Here is a 21,527-nt window from a genome sequence, read left to right as displayed (position 1 = left end):
TTTTTAAAGAAAGGAGAAAGAAAAAAAAAAAAAAAAAAAAAAAAAAAAAAAAAAAAAATATATATATATATATATATATATATATATATATATATATATATATATATATATATAAACAGCTAATAAAACCACAAAACCATTGATGTACTGGTCAGAATATACTCCCACTTCCAGGTTTCTGTCAAAGGTTATGCAGCAGTGTTGTTGAACAGCTGCAGATAATGAAAGAATAACTGATTGATATTTTTGTAAATAATCACTCAACCTTGAGTGATGCATGAAAAAGCAAGTTTTGACAGCTAATTTTGTCTCCTTATCTTCTCAGCAAAGTTATACTCAGGATTAAATGTATATATTGTAGGAGTTAGTATATTCGAAGTATGGTCAGCCACCGGTGGAGGGGGATGTCATATCCTCCATCTCATATGCAGAAAACTCCCAAAATGGAGTTCTTTTGTTTGGAACCAAACTTCCATAAACAAATCATTCCATAATCCTGGAGCAAAAAGTGACTGTTTTGGGGAGTGACAGCGATCGTTCATCTGTTTACATAAAAAAAAAAATCACACGCACAAAAGATCATTGTCGTGTTGAGTTCAGTTTCTTACAATCCTCTTAGAAAAGTCGGTTTGGTTGCAGATAGAGATTTATTTATGTTTCATCCATTGAAGATTTAAGGTTTTTAGGCTGTAAAATGTGGTTGTATTTTCCCTTTAAATATGGATGATAAAATGCTGACCTTGCAAAATGTATAATTTATGTTAAAAAAAAATTGTAAGGAAAAACACTGCTGAAGCAGAAAATAAATCCTGTCTCCCACAGATTTTTTTTTATTTTTATTTGTCAGTCTTAAATGCTTCATATTACAAAACTAATTTCAATATATTTTAAGATATTGAAATACAATAACCAGTTTTCAATTATGGCTTTATTTTATTATAGTCAGGGTCAAGTCAGCCTGACTATGTGAAAAAGTAATTACCCCCTAAGCTACCTGTGACACCATGAGTGGCAACAACTTCCATAAATCTTTAGTGATAACTGACACCTAGTTTCCTTCATCACTGTGGAGGAATTAAACGTGAATGGTCTGTTTAAGGTCCTCAAGACTGGATTTGAGTTCAGACTTTGACTGTGCTGTGGGTAATTTTCCCTCCGTGTAACCAGACAGTTGGATACAAACTGCAGGTGTTCACGAAGTGAACAGAAAGATTGCTTGAACTTTTAATGAAGTATGTACAATGTACAATCGAATGCTTACAACAACAGTACAGTAGCCTACCGGGAAGAGTAATCGATCGCAATCAAACCACTAAAGTCGTCGTTTTCCGTGTCAGAACTGAACAGCCTAAGAATTACTTCGTCACACACTTCCTCAGTCTCTCTTATGTTGTCGCTCTCAATGTCACTTTGGTCTCGAGCCAAATTTCCCCTTGAGGGCATGATGTGTTCCTTTTTTTATCTCCAGGAAATTTATAACCAAAAAAATAAAAAAATTCAATTCAATCATATGAACAGATTGAAAGTCATCATTTGAAAATTACTTTTTGTTATTTACTTTATCCAAGCACTGCATGTGCCAGCCAAAACCAGTACATCACACCACGATATCATCCAGCCTCTGCTGCTCTGGTAGTATTTACACTTGTCCTCTCTCTGCAACACGGTGACGGTCGCGAACGCACCTCAGATGACAAGCCTCACTGACATGAGGCATTAATCAACTGCTCCTTGTATCCTCTTATCTCTCACTTTCTTCTTGTCAGCCTTGCAGCATGTCAGAGTAAAGGCAGAACTCCAGAGTTGGCTGTGATTTTTAAAGGCCAGCAGATACCAAAATGTCGGGCCAGGAGGCTGAGGGGAAACAGTTGGGGTAAAGGTATATCAATTTAATTTCACAAATAAGTTGAGTGGAATGAGGTATAATTTTTTTTTACGTCATGGAACAATTCGGCTCAGGTTATTTTAGCAAAGGCTCCTTGTGAGGTTCATAATCCAAGCTAAGTGACAGACTAATTTATGGCATCAGAATGCCTCCGTTGGGTCATTTGAACGTTCAGGGTACAGAGAGGCTGCTCTGCCTCAGCGGTCACATTCACTTGTACGCATCGTGATCGCTAGAGGTTTTCAAGGAGAAAGTGAGCGCAGGGTCGCCCCATATTTTTAACGTTTAAACCTCAGAACAAGACGGATAGAAGTGAAGGTAAGACACGACTGCTGCGCTGGACAAAACTTACCACCAAACGGAATCAGTGGCGTGTTTCTTCTAATCTTCATCCTGTTTAGAATGGGAGTCGAGATTTAAATTGAACCAAAAGGCCCATGGAATGAGAAAATAGGTTCTCTACTGGAGTGCGAATTCATCAAACTGGACAAGAGACAAATCTGGTGTTATTGAAACGACTCAATCAGGAGACAAAGAGACAGGAAGAAAATCAAAAGAGTCTCCGAAAGCCCAAGACAGACCCGCAAACAGAGACATCGAGGCCATTTTCTTAACAATACGAAGAGTGCCTCGCTAAGTCAACTTAATGCTGATGACCATTCAGGGTGTCAAAGGCCGGAACAAGTAATTAAAGGCAATAGAGGGAAAAAAAACTGGGGGATTAGTTGGAATTAATCTGCAACTTTTCCCATTTTCTGGCAGAAAAACGCTGAAATGGAAGGTTATGGAAATCTAGCAGAGCATAGCAGAACTAATAGGTTGGCAGTTTCCACCCCCCTCTCCTCCCACTTCCACCCTCTGGAATGAGAAGGGACTAATGGATCTAGGGCCCTGGCTAAGATGGCTGAGCCAGATTCCATGTGGATTTAAGTGATTAAGAACACGGTGGGCCCCTTTTGTCAGGGAAAATGTGATATACGAGAATGAATGCAGATATATGAAATTCTTCATTTAAAGCAGTCAGGGAGCGCTTCAGATCCCAGATTAGGAGGGAAATTGTGTCATTTGAACGGAGGGAATGAGAAGCAGGGGAGAGCAGGGGTCTGCAAATATTCACACAGGTGGTCATGTACAACACCTAGCAAAAATTATTCCCACCCCTTTAACTTCATTACACCTTTCAAAATACTCCATGGTTTTCAATTTTATTTTGAAAAGGTCTAAAACGGGTCAGTACCAACGAGTTTTCCTTTAAGTGACGCTCGCCTGCACTCCAAAAAATTCTGAATTCTGCTTAACTCTGCAAAAGGAATCTTTAATCTGTAGCTCCTCAAATAGAGATGTTGTTTGTATTTCTGTTGCTGACTTATTTTACTACCCAGGCCTTATCAGGCAGGTATTTATAGACGATAAGTGAGACAGCACTATTTGGTTATTGTTTTCTAATAATCAGGTGGTGCACCACCTTGGTAATTCTGATCTAAATCATTAATTTTATTAATAATTAGACGCAGCAATTATTTTTGGTTATTTATAGCCAAACCAAACATATTGCTGCCCAACAAGCGCTGTAAAAAAAAAAAAAAAAAAAAAAATCAGCAAACAGGTGAATTTTTCAGAAATTATTTGGAGTTACGTTCTGTCAAAAAAATCAACAAATACTAAAATGATGGTGTCTAATGTCAGCAGGCTGGAAAGTTTAATTTTGGTTTCATTTGACTAGAGCATCTTCTCCCACGTGGTTGCTGCATCTTACTCTGTGTAGGTATCAGATTAAAGAATGCTGAATAAAAAAATAAAATAAAAAAAAGCATTTTTTTTCTCTCCCCCCCCGAAAAACCTGGCATCCTTCTTAGTTTTGTACCACTTTGAGTTGAACTACTGCAAAACAAATCCAAGTAAAACACATTCAAATTAGTGACTAAAGATGTGAATTCTATCGTAAGACTCTACAGATTTACCCATGTGGTAATGTAGAATTTCAAGAAAAAACTATTCTGGTTAAGTCTTTCAATGGGAAAAATTCAAAACAAGTTCTTGCACCGCCTCACTTTCACACAAGTTATCTTCTGTTTAACTGAGTGAAATTATGAGCTGTCACAAGAAGTTTTTGGGACATAAAGACAAGCATGATTTATGTCAGTAATTTAAATGAAATTTCCTCTGCTCCGGTAAAAACTGATTATTGATTAATGGTGCTAATTAAGTCCGGGCCACAGCACATCTCTGACTGACTCTATTATTATACTTCGGTGTAAAATGTGACAAGCTGTAAGAAAAGAGGGAGTTTAATAACACGAGCCATAACAGTATCGACCCTTATTATTGCTTTTAATATTATTGGATCATCATTTAACATTATGTTGCGTCTCGCACTGAGATAAATTAGCAGATAATGTAATATTGGGATGTTATGTTATCTGAGAATTGATTGCCTGGGTGGACTTTATTGCGTTTCCATGCCATGTAAAGACACAATTTATTACATTCTGCCAAGTTATTACATAATCTATCACCAAGTGAAACACTAGAGGGCAGGTGTGTATGTGTGTATGTGTCAATCTGAAATATTGGAGAAATTAAATCTCCACACATGTACCAAATATAAAGGCATGCATTACATCATTACACAACTTGTAGAACTCCAGGTTGAGTGAAGGTGAGAGCTAAAAATACTATCCTGAGGTCAGAGAAGGGTTACTGTGAGGCTGCTTTTCAATCAGTATCTTGTTCCGTAAATCTTAATGAACTGAACTTAAAAGTGCAACAAGACCAGCATTAAAACACCTAGGTAAAACTTCCAGATACAACAGCTATTTGAGTCTCAGCCTACAACAAGCTGCCTATACATTGGGACTGCTGAAATTTATTTATTTTTTTCCCCACTATGTATATTTTACCCCAAAGTAAACTCCATGTTTAGTTTGAAGAATTCAGTGTTTTGCCTTCAAAGTATCTAATCAGATTTAGCTTTTTTACAGAAATACAGTGGCAGTGGAGTATCAAGCTATTGTAAATCTTGGGGTTTGTGGGTTAACTGGGTAGAGATAGCTGATTTTAGTGCAGAGAGTGTTGGAGCAGGACATAAGTGGTACACTTAATACCTGAATGCCTGTGTTGCAGGTTAAGATATGGGAATTCCTGGTATCACTAACACTGATAGCTGAGAGTACACCATGAAAACTGTGTGTCACAATACCTATGTCCCCTCCAGATGCAACATTCATGACCCCTGGTGTTTGCAGGTGTTAGGGGCCACAGCTGCCTCCAAATAGCTTACATACATGAACCCCTCTCTAAAACATCTAAAACTGCCCGTTTTAGTAGTTTTCATTGATAAACAGAGTCAAAGCTGTCTTGGCACAGCTAACTTCTACAGTGTACCATGTCTCTGTTCTTTGGGATTTGCTGCTCTGCAAGTAGCAGCTAGCCAAGTAGCATTCTGCCTTCCAAACAAATCTGTGGCTAGGTGAATTTTCCATGAATAATTTGGAGATATGTTCCACAGAAAAATTGTCGAATAGGTGAATCCACAACTACTGAAGCGGAAACAGTTGTGAGTCCACTGCAGTGTCACGTACAGCTGCAGAAAAAATTTCAGCAAGCGGACAAAACAGTGCATTTTTTCTGATGGTTAACATGCTGTTCATCACTCAGTGTGCCTGAAACTTTTTTTTGCCTGTACTCTCAACAAACGTCAACACTTATATCCAATTTCATGTCCCCTCAAGAACTGTCTGAGCTGGTCTTCCAGAGCATCAGGGTACATTGGGTGAGAATAACCACTCAATGTACCTCAGAAGGTTTTTCAGTAAGACAGGTGAGGGGTTGCTTGTTCTCAAACAAAGCTCAGAAGTGTGTCAGGTGTCGAAACTTGTTTTCACACATTAATATCAGAGATTTTCAGAATGTGATGACAAGTCAGCTAAAACTTTTTCATAGCAACAAATACTCAGCTGGAGATGAGTTCTCACAGCTGGAACTGTAGACAGCAGAGGATGGTGGCACGATGCTAGTTTGTTGACTAAATCTTTGCACTTCAAGAAGAACAGACGACTTTTTTTTTAAGGTTTGTCGTACAATATCAAAAATCAAACAAGCAAGAATAAAAATAGACAAGTTACTTACAGTTCAACCATGGACTGAGGTTAAAAACCCATCAATCTTTTAGTAGCTTTCGTGTGTAACTCATCCAAGCCTTCGAAACCACAGACAGACAATGCTACCGCACAACAAGATGGTGAGAGAAGATAAAAATGTCATTGTGGGGTTCCTTCTATTACAAGCTTGAGGAGTGACACACTTTTCCACTCCAAATCTGAAGCACAGAATGAGATATTTTCAAACCCAGAAGATCCCCAAAATAAGTGACAGGATTTTAAAGATGCTGAGAAATTGTCCATAAGAAGTTTCGAGGAAAAGTTGCTGATGTTTGTGGTTTTGCCCCCACCAAGAGCATATCAGGAAACTTAAGGAAATGCACAACATGTGTAAAATGTATTTCAGTATCATCCGAATGAACTCTAGAAAAGTTACTTTAAAATATAAAATTAAATATATTCAGTGTTATACTTTTAATTGACAGCCATTTTCACTTTGCGCAATTAATCACTTTGACCAGTGATGTGCCTTTAATTATATCACATCCTCTGTATTTTCTACACTACGGTTGATTTGACAATAAAACAGACTGTTACTAAACCTTCCTAATAAATAAAAAAGCCAATATGGTTTGATTAACTTCACAAGCGTTCTATCAGTCGTTGATATAATGTGTACACCAAGGCCCTTTTTTGATCTGTTTTTGACATGTAGACCTCCCTTGGACATTTCGTTTTGTAATTTTGAAATATCCCCTATCATTTTTATGCAGATGACATTCAGCTGTATTGCAAAAAGTCTCTTAGGCACTTAAATACTTAACTGGCTAAGAAAAATTTCAATTTTATGCACATTTTGCATGAGAAAAGGTAGATGAAAATGTCAAAATTAGGAATGTTGTCCCCAATTTTGCAAAAAAGTTTTTACACCATCTCAAGGTGATTTTGTCTACCTGACAAAAAGTTAATGCGCTAAATGGAGATGGAAACACATTTGATGAATAAGTTCTGATGTATGCTTCCTTACACTGGTGTTTGCCCACTGCCTTACCAGAGGCACTAAACATGGGAAAATTTTTAAAGTTCATACCTCTGTCTTATAGGGGAGAACTCCATTTTTCTGAGATGTGTGGTCCATCCTATCTTGTTTACAAAAGCCATGTGTAGTGTCAACATTTGATAAAATTATACTTTGTGTAGCTGTCACGATCCGTGTTTCTGTGTGTTTATTTTTGAGATTTCCTGTGTTCAGTCCTGTTTTCCTGTGAGTCTCTGTCCTGTCCTCCCCGTTGATTGTTTCCCAGGTGTGTATCATCCCCTTGATTACCCAGTGTGTATTTAAACCCACCTGTTGTCCTCGTCTCTCGTCGGATCCTTGTCTATGGTTGTCAAACGTCTAAGTTTGTTCTGCCACACTCTCCAGTGGAACTGCATTAGTCCTGGATTGTGTTAGCTCGCGTATCTGTCCGTTTATCTGTTGCTACCGGTATTAGCTGTTGCTGACTCTGCTGTGCTGCCTGTTCTGGACTGTCGAGTTATCTTTATTAAAACCATTACTTCATCTACATCCTGGGTCCCAGCGTCTTCTCCTCACCTTACCACCACCCATCCTGACAGTAGCCTGGTTGATTCACTCCAAAAAACTTAGATGGAACAATGTCTAATTCGCATTTTCTTTTTTGAAGCATTTTAAAACTTTGTCCAGCATTCACATAACAATTGAAAACTTAGCTGGTGTCTTCGAGAACAAAATTCCTTTTACCTGTGAACAAGTTGGACATTTGAACTCTGACACGAACCCAGTCTTAGAATTTAGAAGTTATTTCAGCCAATCAATGGAATTCCTTTTTTTTCATTAGCTTGAGAGTCTGGACTAATTTAAGCAACATCTAATTGAATCCTGGTTCAAATTTGCTTTTTTTTTTTTTAGCATCTTTTCAATGATTGCAGTAATCTTTTTAAGCATGTTTCGGTATTTTGATCTCTATTCCGTCTTTAAGAAGCACATTTAGACTTATAACTGAAATGTACAATTTAAGCCAAATAAAATGTACTTGCAGACATGCAATATGATATGTAGGATGCGATAAATGTCTTCGTGTTTGTCAGTGGGTGTAATTCGGAGGGGAGAAAAAGAAGCTAATTTAACAAGCAAATCTAATTCAAAGTACCTCTTTTAGATACATCAGTCATTGTAGTTGTGCCATAACAAACCCCCTCTCATTATAGGAACGATGAAAATATATAGCAGAGGGGTGGGACAAAATGCATGTGGTTTGAAAGCCCGGCTCCGTAGAGCCACGACCGACTTCGACAGGTGCTGGCGGATAATTGGGCGCCGTGCCGACTAAAACCACAGCGCTGCTGTCTCCCTACAGCTCATTACTATCACTCAGAAGTTCCCCTTTAAAAGCCTTCACAGCCTCATGACTCTACCCATTTGGTAAAGCGGTGACTGAAATCTCCTCAAATGCCGACATTAAAGGGCCTGTCACTCTCCGAGCTGCTGACATGTTGTTTGGACAGGTAAGTGATTGCACTCTGCATGGTATAAGCCTCGTAAGCACAAACGTTAAATACATATTCATCGGAAGGCTCACTCCTCTTTATGAGATGGGTAAACTGTACAAACTCATGCTTGCCCAAGGTGAAAAAGCACAAAGCTAAATCATTATAGATCAGCTGCTATTGAATTTAAATGTTTTAGCATCCATGCCTTAATTACCTGTGGATAACTAGAGTTGGATAGGTGGGAAAGAAAGGATTCCATTGAGACGGAAGTTTTGTAACCGAAAAAATGAGATCACTGAATAAAGATGCCCATTTTTTAATTTTTTTATTTTAACATATTAATCTCATTTTGTCCTCAACTGTGGGTGCACTGCACCAAGAACTGCAGAAGAAAACATGAAAACCTCTAAAGAAGACACTGAGCGCATTGTCTTCCTTCTTCAGTAAAAACGTAAACCAAAATGGAGTGGCATCAGATTTTAACAGTTGTAGGATTTTTCTTTCTTGGTAAGAAAGAGAAAGACCACGAGCCATTTTTCCCACAAGCACTAGACATGTGTTAGCTTCAGTCATATTTACCCAGAATTCCCTATGTTAAATCTGCTTTTGGAGTGGTCTCAACTAGTTTTGTTGTCAAGACAACCTAACCCGAGACCAAGTCAAGACCAAGACCGAGAGAGGTTGAGACCAAGTCGAGACCTAGACCAGCGCCCCATGCTACATGACACCATAAAATGTGAAATATGATCAAAATTGCTTTTTAAAATGATCTGAAAGATCCACATTCCCATAAAACACCTAGATATTAAATACTTAGAGCTTAAACTAATTTAACCAATATCATTATCAATTCAAGCTCTTCTTCATTCTGCTTTGCTTCCATTTCTGTACTACAATCTACAGAGGTTTTGCGCCATCCCTGGTCAGTTGCCCATATTGCTCATATCAAAAACCACCACTGTCTGTACCATTAAACATTGCAATTAAGGTAATGCTCCAACACTCAAATATGAACACTGACCAAGGAGCAACAAGCAAGAAGTAACCAAGCACAAGGCGCTCACCATGACTTGAGCCCTCCCTCCTGCTGCTTGAAGCCAGGCAGCACACAGTGCTATAATGTCTGCCACCATAGGTGACGAAAACAATCAAAGAGCAATGAGCATGCTCGGCATGCTCTTACGTTCTTGTGTTTTATTTATTCGATAATTAAATCAATGTATCTAATTAAATAAGATAATAATAGCTACTACAGTGTGCACAGAGCATTACAAGTTAAAACAACGGCTCTCAGTGAGGCTCCAGTCCTATCTTATTAGTAAAGAGCCGTTCAGAAGAAACGGATCATTCGTGAATGTCACGTCACTATATTGCTGCAGAATGTGGTCACAGCGTTGTCCGTATGCCTCAGCGCAATGAGTGACAACTTTTTTCATACAATTTGTCCCTGCACAGCTAGCTTTGCTAACATCACGTCCACAGAGCTTACCTTTCTATGAGCTTCTTTTCTAAGTGACGATAAAAGTTAAACGTAGTCCACACCGTCTGTGAAAGCGACGTGCTGCTGAATGTACAAGTCGCCATCGGATTTCTGATGATTTATGCAGCGGAATTCTATTACTGACGATTAGACAGACATCTGCCGCTCAGAGAAAACCACTGCGCATGTCTTGGAGCGCCGCGTGCGTGAAAAGGGGAGGCGACGTGGGACAGCGATGACACAAGTAATTAGTAAGTCAAGTTATTGCTTAGATTTTAATAGGTATGTTTTGCATAGATGTTAACAAATAAACTGGACAATATACTGGCAATTTAGTGATAATTTTACAGTTGTGGTCTTGACCGGACTTGAAATAAAATTCAAAGTCCTCAATGCCCGAGACAAGACCGGGACCAAATGCGTTTGAGTCCAAGACGAGAACAAGACTATCAAAAAGCGGTACTACAATACTAGTCTCTAGTCCACTTGGCGTTCACATATGCATTCGAACTGCATCAGAGTTCACCTCAAGCAGACGGAGATCTAGGTTTTTAGGTGAACCAGAGTTCACCGTTTTGGTTCACATTAGAGTTTGACTATAGATTGGCACCTACCCAAATGAAACAGACTTTCCCACCAAACGAACTGGAGTTGGATTAAAGTCGGCTGAACAGAGCTGGCGTGAATGCACCTTAACACACTTCTTGTAACCCTTTTTCCAGTCTCCCACAGTGGTCTGAGGAAAGTTTGCAAAAGAGTTAATGTGTTAAAGAGATGGAAACACATTTGTTGAATACTTTCTGACGTAGTGAACATTTACCTCACATGACTGATCAAGTATTTCAGTTGTTAGAATCATTAGAATTGTATTTATTTGTCTTCTTCTCTTGATAGTTTGTAAATGTCAACTGTTATCAGAAATGTTACAATTACAACTTGCCCTATAGCAACACATTCCCGAAAACCTCTCTCCATTTTTCTTAGACTCCACACTAGTTTATCACCTTCCTATTTGGTAGTCATGCATAGCGTCAATGTGATGAAATCACCCTCACTCCAAACCAGTAGATGGAAACATACTTAATATTCTTTTTTTCTTTTTTCTTCATTTTTGCAACATTTCAAGAAATTTGCTCAAAATCTGGATGACAGTTTGATGGAAATGTAGCTAATAAAAGCAAAGAAACTCGTGTAGAAACTTAAATATTTCAAAGGATGTGCTGAGTTTGTGAAAGCCCGTAGTTAGAAACTCTTTTAACATCGTCATTTGACTGATTGTGTGATGGAGGGTTTCAGAAAGGATTTCACTTAAGATTTTCATTGCTACGCTGAACAAAATCACACATTCAAAAATCTGAACAACATTCTTCTCAGAAACTCCCCCTTACTGACAGCAGTCTCAGGAGGCACCTGCAACATCTGGCTGTACATCAACAGATCCGGCGCCCAGAGACCAGGAGCTCTGTGGACTCTGTAATCTGGAGGCTTGCCGTTACTCATTTTTGGCATGACAGCATACTTGGAAGCCGGTGTAACTCCAGTTCTCTCTGATTTTTTTTTCTTTCTTTCTTTCTCTCTCTCTCTCTCTCCCACCAGTGCGTAGCAGCCTGACGTTCAGCCAGAGTGGATAGGGATCTACGGAGGCAGGGACGTGATGTAGCGTTTATTCATCGCCGCCTCCGCTGCTGCCTATTCTTCATCACAAATTCAGTTTATTCCTTTCAGATTAAAAGAAAGGCAGCTGATGTAAGAAAGCCGGATCACAGACAGACGAGACGTTCTAGCATGTGGCATTTAATTTTACGGCGGGGCTTTGTAGCAGATTTAGCAGATTTAAGCATGCCGCAGAATACTTTTAATTTAATAGGAGAAAAGGAAATTAAAGAAAAATGTTACCATTGTGGGACATACACACCAGTGCAGCAACTTATTGTTGGAACCAGATGGACTTTGTTCTCATTGTCCGACATTGACTAAAACTTTTATGTTTTAGGCCAGTTACGATTACCAAAAACTGACGTCTGTTTGATAAATGCAAATACAATTAGAGATATTTTAAAGGAAATGGGTTACTTTCTTCAAATTCAAAAACGTACATAAACCAAGAGAATAGAAGAGCACTGGTGAAAATAATGTTAACCTGTGGATGTACATATTACCATGGCAAAATCACATCTGGAAATAGGCTAAATATAGTTTTTTGATAGACCATGAATCAAATATTTCAAATCATAGCTTTGCTCTGTGTTTTCTTGCTTTTGCTAACCTTTTAAAGGTGCTGGTTGCAGCTCTTAACAAGGCTTCTTCCGTTTGAAAAACCACAAAGTGGAATGCAAGTCCTTAAAAAAACTTTAGAAACCTTCAAAAACCTTTTTTGATCTTTGTTTTCATCATAAAACATCTAATCAGTTTAAATTAGTTGTAATCGTCTATTCCTAGATCTGCAAACAAAACAGAGGTCCTGGTGTTTGTCTCCGATCTCTATGGTCAACTTCAGTCTTTGATTCTCCTAATGATGCTTAATGATTCTTGCTTTATGTATTGCCAAGTTTTAGATTTACATACTGTGTAATTATTGTATTATTCTGGAGTTGTGTCGCTCATGGTGGCACCATGTTGCAGTAGTTCTGTTATGATACTTCTTTCTGCAGGACGTGTTGATAATGTTTTGTTGAGGCATTGGATGTTTGGACAATCGTTCCCTCTGATTTTGGACACTATGCAACTGGGATTGTGATGCGTAACCATGGCAGCAAGGTATTTTGTTGACAACTTGAAGCTTCTAATTAGCATCTGAGAACCTGAAAAAATACCTGAACTCAGGAGGTTCAAACCATTTTTTCCAAGCATCATAGCGAACGTGAATCATATCCCTTACTCCAACATCTCTCTTCGACCAGACAGAGATTTAAAGAGGAGCAGCAAAAGCTGATGAGCTGGATTAGCAGTGCTGCTCGCCAACAACTGGTGGAGTTGTTCAGGAGGAGTTACTGGAATATCGTTTCTGCTGCCCGGATACTGAGCAGTTTCTTCCTTTCCACGATTCTTTGAAGATATGAGTGACGACATTCAGTTTCCCTTTGGGACAAATAAAGTATTTTTGAACTGAATTGAACATCTGATAGGAACCGCACCTCTATGATGGAACACTATCGCACTGAATGGTTGCTAACTCCAAAGTTGCATGGTAATAATAGCATAACTGGGGTAATCTAACTCAAATTTGGCAAATTCAGCTTATAACCTTAGCTGTGACTCAGATCCATGAACTGAAGATGAAGTACTTTTGCTAAATTTAACTATGATTGACGCCAATTAACAAATCAACTTTGCCAGTAATTATTTGTCGACACTAGAGTTCTTGTGATCTTGTTTCCCATTGGTGGATGGAGCGGGTCAATGAAACCACCTCACTGGTTCGTGGACTCGTACAGTTTGGAGGTTTATAACCAGCATTTTCTTTCCTCTCGGTGCTTTTAGACATACTTTTAATGTGGTCAAATTTAGTTACTATGGCAACAGTGCCCTTCTGAGGCTGGCCCCCATATTGGTGTTTGCTGTAAATCTTCCAATACCTTTACAATTATTATCAACTTGTTACAAAACTGCTCTTTTGATGCAGAATTCATTCAGCGTAGAAAAAAAAAAGAAAGAAAATCAAAGCAGTGTTCTGTGCTTTAAGGCTTTCAGTAAACACGACCTTATTTGTGCTTCTGAGAAAATATTGCCATCCTAAAACCAACATGTTTTATTTCCTGCTGCCTCGTCTCACTGGCTCTCTCCCGCTCGCCTCTCTCCGGCTGTCGCCTGCTATAATGTAAATGAGGCTCTCAGCACTGAGCCTATGATGGTGTCAGCCCCCTCCTTAGTCTCTGGTCTCATTAAAAGCCTAGTGTTGCTGACATTTACCCAGCTACAGTGTTGACTAGCTCTTCATGCGGGCCAAACGGGTCAAAACAATAGACGGTGTTAGCATCAACAGTCCAAATCCTCCATGAATGGGAGGCTGGGATGTTTGCTAAAAACACACACGTCAGAAAACATCTTTCAGAAAGGCCTGCAATGTTCTGGTTTCAGTTTGAAAGTATGCATATTAGGACGGATTTATGGCAAATATTTCTACTGAGGTCTGACTTCAGATATGGAACCTATAAGAACTGAAGGCTGGACGGATGATGAATGGATGGATGTAAAGATGGATGATGGATGGATGGTAGAATGGATGGATGTAAAGATGCATCCATCCATGATGGATGGATGGATGTATTGTTGAAAATGTGTTAATAAGACGAGGATTGTGAATAAAGGCTGGAAATCCTAATTGTTCTATGCTTTTTTTTTTCTTGTTCTTTTCCAGAGCTAAAAAAAAACAAATAAAAAAAAATCATATTTAATATTTTATCCAGACTGTGTAAAAAACGTGTAAAAATGTAAGACAAACATCACACATTGTGAATTTTGGTGTAATTCTGATAAAGTGAAGCATTGCCATTCCCAGCGCGTTCTGTCCTTGGTGTGTTGTTAATGTTTGCTCTGATTTCAGCATGACAAGGTCCTGACCACTTCACTACTTTAAATTCTGAATAACAGCAAACATCCCCCATGTCCTTTTTTTTCCTCCCTTCTTATCTGTACATATGCATAAAATTGCCGTTATTGTCAAGGTTGTTTTACATAGTTCTACCTCCCAGGCCGGTCACAGATAATGTCAGCACGCTGTCATTGCAGTTTAAAAATGCTTTGATTTCAGTTAACAGCAGCCATCTCGCCAGCCCCACAGTAACACAGAGAAATGGCTTTGTGAGTTTGAAATTAATAGGGCGGCTATAGATATTTCCTGACCTGATGTCCTCCTGGGACCCAGCAGCTCTGTTTTTCCTGCGGTCCTCTTATCCTGTTACTGATGCCTGACTCTGTGTAACCCTTATCTCTGAGCGCGCTACATGGCCCGATAGGGCTCTGTGTGTATGCAATTAAAACAGCTTATTTGACAGATAAGTGGGGGCCCGCGGTCAGATTGAAAGCCACAGCCTGCCACTATCAGGTCTTTAGGTTACAGCTCCCGGGTTAAATGGCCCCGGGATGCAAAGTGAGCCAAACGAGGCACACAGCTCAATAAAATGAGTCCATAGGAAAGAAGACTTTGCACATAAAATACCTTGTAAGTTTTTGTACAACTGGGTTCCTTCACCCTTTTCAAGACCAAATTCTAGATTATTTTTTTTTTTTAGACTGCAATTTTCCAAGTTCTCTGCCCATTTACACTGGACACCTCGTATTCAAAATCCAATTCAAATTCAAAAAAATGCTTTATTGATCCCAAAGGGAAATTAAATGTTTTTGTTGTAACTCATTAATTCAGATTCTTCAAAAATGGATTGTTAGATGGTGATGGCTGTTGGCAGGAAAGAGCTCTTGCAGCGGTCTGTATTACATCGAAATTAGAAAAATAAATTGTGAGAGAACATTTTCAATATCTTCAAGTGATGAAATGATAAAAAAAACAGCTATCAGTTCAAAATTTGTATTTAATTCTCATTTATTTTATATTTAAATCCAACCTCTGGCTTTGACCTCAGCTTCTTCAGATGCTTTCTAGCAAACAGTATCTCCAAAAGAATATTATGAGCGTTTTCAACTGGTGCTGATTAAGTCAACTAACAGCAACCAGAGCTTCTTTCCGTGAGACCACCGATAGTTCAGACATGGCTCAACTTTGTACTTTTTCTTTTTTTCTTTTAATGGTAACTGCTTCGGAGAGGACCTGTTGGGCTCCATTGGAAGGATAAAGCCCCACTGCAATATTTGTGGATTTTTAAAATTCGATTTTACAAAAACAATAGTTTGGACTTGGACGGTGTAAACATGCTTGTGACCTACGGGGCACCATCAACGACGGGCAAAGTGGACGAGCTTTTAGCTGGGCTATCAGCTGTGGCAACACGGAAGAAATCCCTCCAGTGTCACATCCCCCAGCGTGTTCGTTGTTCCTGACTCAGCAGTGAGTTAAAAACACCACGTCACACCTTATGTCTATTAACTTTATCAAATCAACATCCAGCCTTCAACAAAGGCTGTTTGGTAGGTTGGTCATCATGTCCATTAAATATGAGAATATGTTTTTGCATAAGGAGATCCACTGACTAAGACTAACAGATCCACTTTTGTCTGAGTTTTTATAAATAATCATATTTTGTAATATAAAATTGAGTTTTATATCACTCAGCCACTCAAAGCCTAAAACACATAAAAATGCTTTCGTTTTTCCAGATATCTGATTACATGTGGACTTGGCCTGAGACAGAGCTGCTCCAATGCTTTTTTATTTATTTATTTTTTGTCAGTGATGTTCAAATTTTTCATCAATTTGCATAATTTTAGCTAACAATGTGGTACTTAGAAGTGTTGATTTTGTGGAAAAACTGACAGCATTTTCTATGAAACTTGGCCTTTTGTCGTCTTGATGTGACGATGTCATCTGGTTTGAAGCATGACGAAGGGAGCTGACACTGAAAAATCCCCAGACATGAAACAACACATACTTTGTTGGATGCCTGGCCACTGAGCTGTTGGGTTTCAGTAAATCTGGCCCTTGAGCGTAGATGGATGTATACTTTGGACCACTGAAGACAAATTAAAAGGCAACATTTATTCCCTACTTTTGACAAATTTGAGAAAAACTTCATTGTCAGACTTTTTCATTCTTGAATAAATCTCTGAGCAATAAATATTCACCAAAATGTCTTGATGACGTGTGTATGTTCCATTCTTACATAGGTGAGGAGAGACAAATAAGCATTGTTAAATTGTGGGAGGCTATGGTGACAGCTTTACAGCTAAAGAGAGACAGAGAGATCCGATTAATCATAAAAATATTCTATAGAGTACTCGATTACTAAAACCTTCTTTTATAACAGCCCTAGTTCAAAGCATTAATATCCTGTGGATGACTGCTTGTTCTTTTTTTTTCTTGCAAAAAGGTAAATATCAAGTCCTCTTAGTGGCCTGGTGGATTGGACATCATGTGACTTACTGTTTGCAGCCGTGTGTCACACGTTGCTCAACAGATCAATTGAGCAACAAGGCAATTGTTGCTCAATTGCTTCACATTGAGTTAGGAATATCGGTGGTTGGGAAAATGACACAGTTAAGCAAAGAATCTGAAAAGGGAACAGGATGTTTTTTGCTATTAATGATCAGCTCTACTACAGTTCTAGAAGGTTGATACAACAACAACAGATCTCTAATGTATTGTGGTGCTAAACCTTTCAGTGATTTATAATCTAACAGTATTTTAAAGTCTATTCTCTCAGCTACAGGGAGCCAGTGTGGGTGTTATGTTACTTTAAGACTGGTGTTATGTGCTCTATCTTCCTGGTTTTAGTGAGAACGCGAGCAGCAGCGTTCTGGATCAGCTGCTACTGTTTGATTTGTTGGACAGACCTGTGAAGACGCTGTTGCAGTAATCAATGCAGCTAAAAGTAAACGCATGGATGAGTTTCTCTAGATCTCACTGAGACATCAGTCCTCTAATCCTGGAGATGTTCTTCAGGTGATAGAATGTCGACTTTGTGACTGTCTTAATGTGGCTCTGAAGGTTCAGGTCAGAGTCCATCACTACTCCCAGGTTTCAGGCTGATCGCTGGTTTTAGTTGTAATAACTGAAGCTGTGCAATGATTCTAGTTCGCTCCTCTTTAGGTCCAAAGATTATAACTTCAGTTTTGTTTCTGTTCTGCTGGAGAAAGGTTTTGCACATCCACACATTTATCTGTTCTAAGCATCTATTCAGTGATTGGATGGGGTCAAAGGTCACCTGGCGACATTGCGGATGATATAAAGCTGTATATCATGTTAGTTATAGTAGCTAATATTATTTCCTGTTCTAACCTGAGATTGTGGGAGAATATAAATATTGAATATGAGGGGACCTAAGACTGAACCTTAGGGTACACCACATGTTACCTCTGACCTCTTTGATGAGCAGTGCTTGTGTGAAGTGCTCAAGTTTTTGAGCTTCACTGATTTTTGGTAAAATCAGGTAGTAAAAGGTAAATATAAGACTACTCCAATTTTCACTCTTTCAATAAGTATATCATTGTGATAATTCTTCACAGAAAATATTGGTGAACTTTGTAATTGTTTCCAACTGTAAGCAAGCATTGAACAAATATACAGACTCATTCCATAAAGTAAAATATGACTGAAAAGTTCCTTTTTTAGTAATTCCATCAAGTTTGTTTATATTATATATATTAATTAGACTGATGTTTTAACATCTTTATAACTCCTAGCATGTTTAATAGCTGCTAAAAGGTTTAATTTTCAAAAGGTACCATTGATCTGATCAGCCTTATCAGGACATATATCCTAATTTATTGAATAAGACTGTATGGCATTCATATTTAAGTTTTGGCTGTATTCTTAGCACAAAAAAGGCCTTCCAGTTGCATAACTGTGGGTACATCAGTGCCCTTCTCTTCCTCACAGCCTGTCCCCACCAACTTGCAGCACAACGTTACACCCTTGCATTCTTATAACAAATTGTCATATTTTAACAGTCATATGCAGTAGTCAAAATATAATAAAATGTATGAATCCAGAGTCAAAATCAAAGTACACTGCAAAGTGAAGTTTTTAAATTCTCCATAAGAAAACAGCTGTTTCTAGAGGAAAAAAATGTTCAATGATAAGTTCTATCATTTTTAAATGAAACACCAGTTTTCTGGGTCTAAGAGAAGCACAGCTCCACATTTACATTTACAGCTGCTTTCTGTTCACCGTTGCTCCCAAAATCAACATAAGAGACAGTCAAGAGGTTGTCTGCAGGTTAGACATCCTGGAAGCTTTCTTGGTTGTGGGAAAAAATATTGTTGCAAAAGCTGAGTAATGATTTGTCTGGGAGTTCTAAGGAAGAGCAAAATGCAACAACAGGATGTTATTTATTTTTGCTGCCTTTTGGAAGTTAAGCTGGACCAAGCTTTTGAAAACCGCACTAGAGCACCCCCTGGTGGATATTTTGTTATATTGTTTTGTGACGCTAAAAAAGAAAATAGATCCAAGATGGTGGAATGCAGTTCATGGAATTATGCTACGGTAATTAATATCCTTATACATTGTGGTTCAGACAAGATTTGTTCGTAAGTATTGGTTAATTGTGAAAATAATAACTGTATCTTTGTTTTATGTAACGGTGGTGTAAATATTGTACGCTGAAGTTATTTAGGAAAATGTTTTATTTTAGCTCACAGCAAGAATGGCTAATTGCTATGTTCGTTAGCTAATACCAAGCCTGGTATGTTGCAGTTTACGATGACCAAAGATATGGCAGTGGTCAGAGGCCACTCTTCAATAAACAAGTGAAAAAAAAGAAATACGTTTGGTTATTGGAGCCTCGTTATCTGGCTGTTTAACTGCTGAAAAGTCAAACAGTCAGGGCGAGGACAGCACATTATTCATAATGTCTAGTTTATTACAAAGGACATGTTTTAACATGTGAAAAGTCAGACATTGATACCATCAAGTAAAACATATAATTTAGCAGGTGCTAATGCATATTAATTTATTTTATTCCACATATCATGGCACCTTTAACCATGACAGTCATCTTGATAACTATTATCATCCAGTTATCTAACTATGACTAGCATCTTACTGTAAAAACATTTTATATTTGAGTAACATTTCAAATATGATGCTGTGACGGGGTTCTCTTATACTTGGACAAACAAAAAAAATGACTGCCCAAGGCCAGAGATCACTTTAGTGAAGTTTATTCCATTCTTCAAGTGAGCAAAAGGTGGCAGGTGAAAAATATACATACAGGGACGTCCAGGCAGGTTAAAAGCAGACAAAACAACAGTACCTTCAAGGTAAGAGTCCATCACCTTCACTGTGATGTGGCAGGAGTCTAGCCACCGACTGCCTTCCTGTGGCGCAGAGCCCTGCTTTTAAAGCCACAGGCTCCGCCCACAGAAAGACCAATCAAGCAAACAAAAAAACAAAACAATTACTTCTAACTCAAATGAACTATTAAAGGATACAAAACAGATCATAATAATAAGGAAAGTAAATAAACTTGTAATCAAAAATACAATAATCAAATTAATAGAACTTGTAATCAAAAGTACAATAACCAATTTAATAGAGAACACTCGGTATGTTCCGATGACGTCATCACCTGACTCCTGATGCGCCACACCTGGAAACAACTCTGCTTGTAAACAAAAAACTGGGAAAGTGTTTGGAAGTGAAAACGGGTTAGGATGGATACAAACTGAAGCAGGAACACCGCGTGTGCACCCACGATGAGCCGCATCAGTTTAACCTTTAACAGAAGTAAGTAAATTAGCGATTGTGAGTATGTGTGCGCATATTAACACGGACTCCTAATTAAGTCCCGGCTCGTGACGGCTCCTCCGTCACACCACCCCTCTCCAAGGTTGGCGAAATTCGGCAACCTAGAAAGAAAGTCTGCCACTTTATTAAGTCTGCCACTCCTATGACAGATTGTAAACTTGTAAGATTGCAAGGATAAATACCACCTAGTTAGACGATGATTACTGTCCTTCATGGTGTTGATCCAGGTCAGGGCACGATGATCTGTCTCCAAATCAAATTCTCTGCCCAGCAGATAGTACTTGAGACTTTCCAGAGCCCATTTAATGGCCAGGCCTTCTTTTTCCACCACAGAATACCTCACCTCTCGAGGTAGCAGCTTACGGCTCAGGTAGAGTATGGGTTGCTCCTCCCCAGGGTCTCCTTGAGCCAGGACAGCTCCTAGGCCGACTGTGGATGCATCTACCTGGACCAGAAATCTCCTACTGAAATCAGGACTTCGAAGGACAGGAGATGAGCATAAGTGAGCTTTCAGAGTGTTAAAAGAAGCTTCACACTCCTTGGTCCACACCACAGGATTCTTCTGGTCTTTAGCTGTCAAACTTGTGAGTGGAGAAGCAAGTGTAGCAAAATGAGGCACAAACCTTCGATACCAGCCAGCTAGACCCAGGAATGACCGCACTTCCTTCTTGGTTCGGGGACGAGGGCATTTTTGGATCGCTTCTACTTTATCCAGCTGTGGTCGCACCTCTCCTCTCCCCAGCTGGTAACCCAGGTATCTGGTCTCCTGTTGTGCCCAAACACACTTTGAAATGTTAAGTGTCAATCCTGCTCCTTCAATCTTTTCCAACACTCTTGCTAGATGTGAGACATGCTCCTCCCAGCTACTGCTATAAATGATTACATCATCTAGATAAGCAGCGCTGTAGTCTTCACTTCCTCGCAGTACTTTGTCCATTAGCCGCTGGAAGGTGGCTGGAGCACCATGCAGGCCGAATGGCATCACAGTAAACTGGAAAAGACCAGAAGGAGTACGAAATGCTGTGTACTGTCTGCTTGAGGGCTCCAATGGAACCTGCCAGTACCCTTTACACAGGTCAAGGGTGGTAATGAACTTGGCTTTTCCAATCCTTTCCAGCAGCTCATCCACCCTGGGCATGGGATAGGCATCAAACTCTGAAACTGCATTAAGCTTTCTGAAATCAATGCAAATCC

General features: G+C 39.0%; 1 protein-coding gene and 1 long non-coding RNA gene across 3 annotated transcripts in view; one reads left to right on the top strand and one right to left on the bottom strand.

Annotated features, from left to right (window-relative positions):
• LOC106945283 (uncharacterized) overlaps window positions 1-11,888 on the top strand; it is a 20,669-nt gene extending 8,781 nt beyond the window's left edge. Inside the window, exons 2-3 of the long non-coding RNA XR_001424531.1 lie at window positions 1,767-1,873; window positions 11,573-11,888. This is a non-coding gene — a long non-coding RNA (uncharacterized LOC106945283). The remainder of the gene's footprint in view (window positions 1-1,766; window positions 1,874-11,572) is intronic.
• Window positions 1-21,527, bottom strand: part of tafa2 (TAFA chemokine like family member 2) — a 95,694-nt gene that overhangs the window by 47,803 nt on the left and 26,364 nt on the right. The window lies entirely within an intron of this gene.

Source organism: Poecilia latipinna, unplaced genomic scaffold (genome assembly GCF_001443285.1).
Source record: "Poecilia latipinna isolate Pla-1442-1.1 unplaced genomic scaffold, P_latipinna-1.0 Scaffold137, whole genome shotgun sequence".
Classification (NCBI taxonomy): domain Eukaryota; kingdom Metazoa; phylum Chordata; class Actinopteri; order Cyprinodontiformes; family Poeciliidae; genus Poecilia; species Poecilia latipinna.
This window is presented reverse-complemented; position numbering and strand designations above follow the sequence as displayed.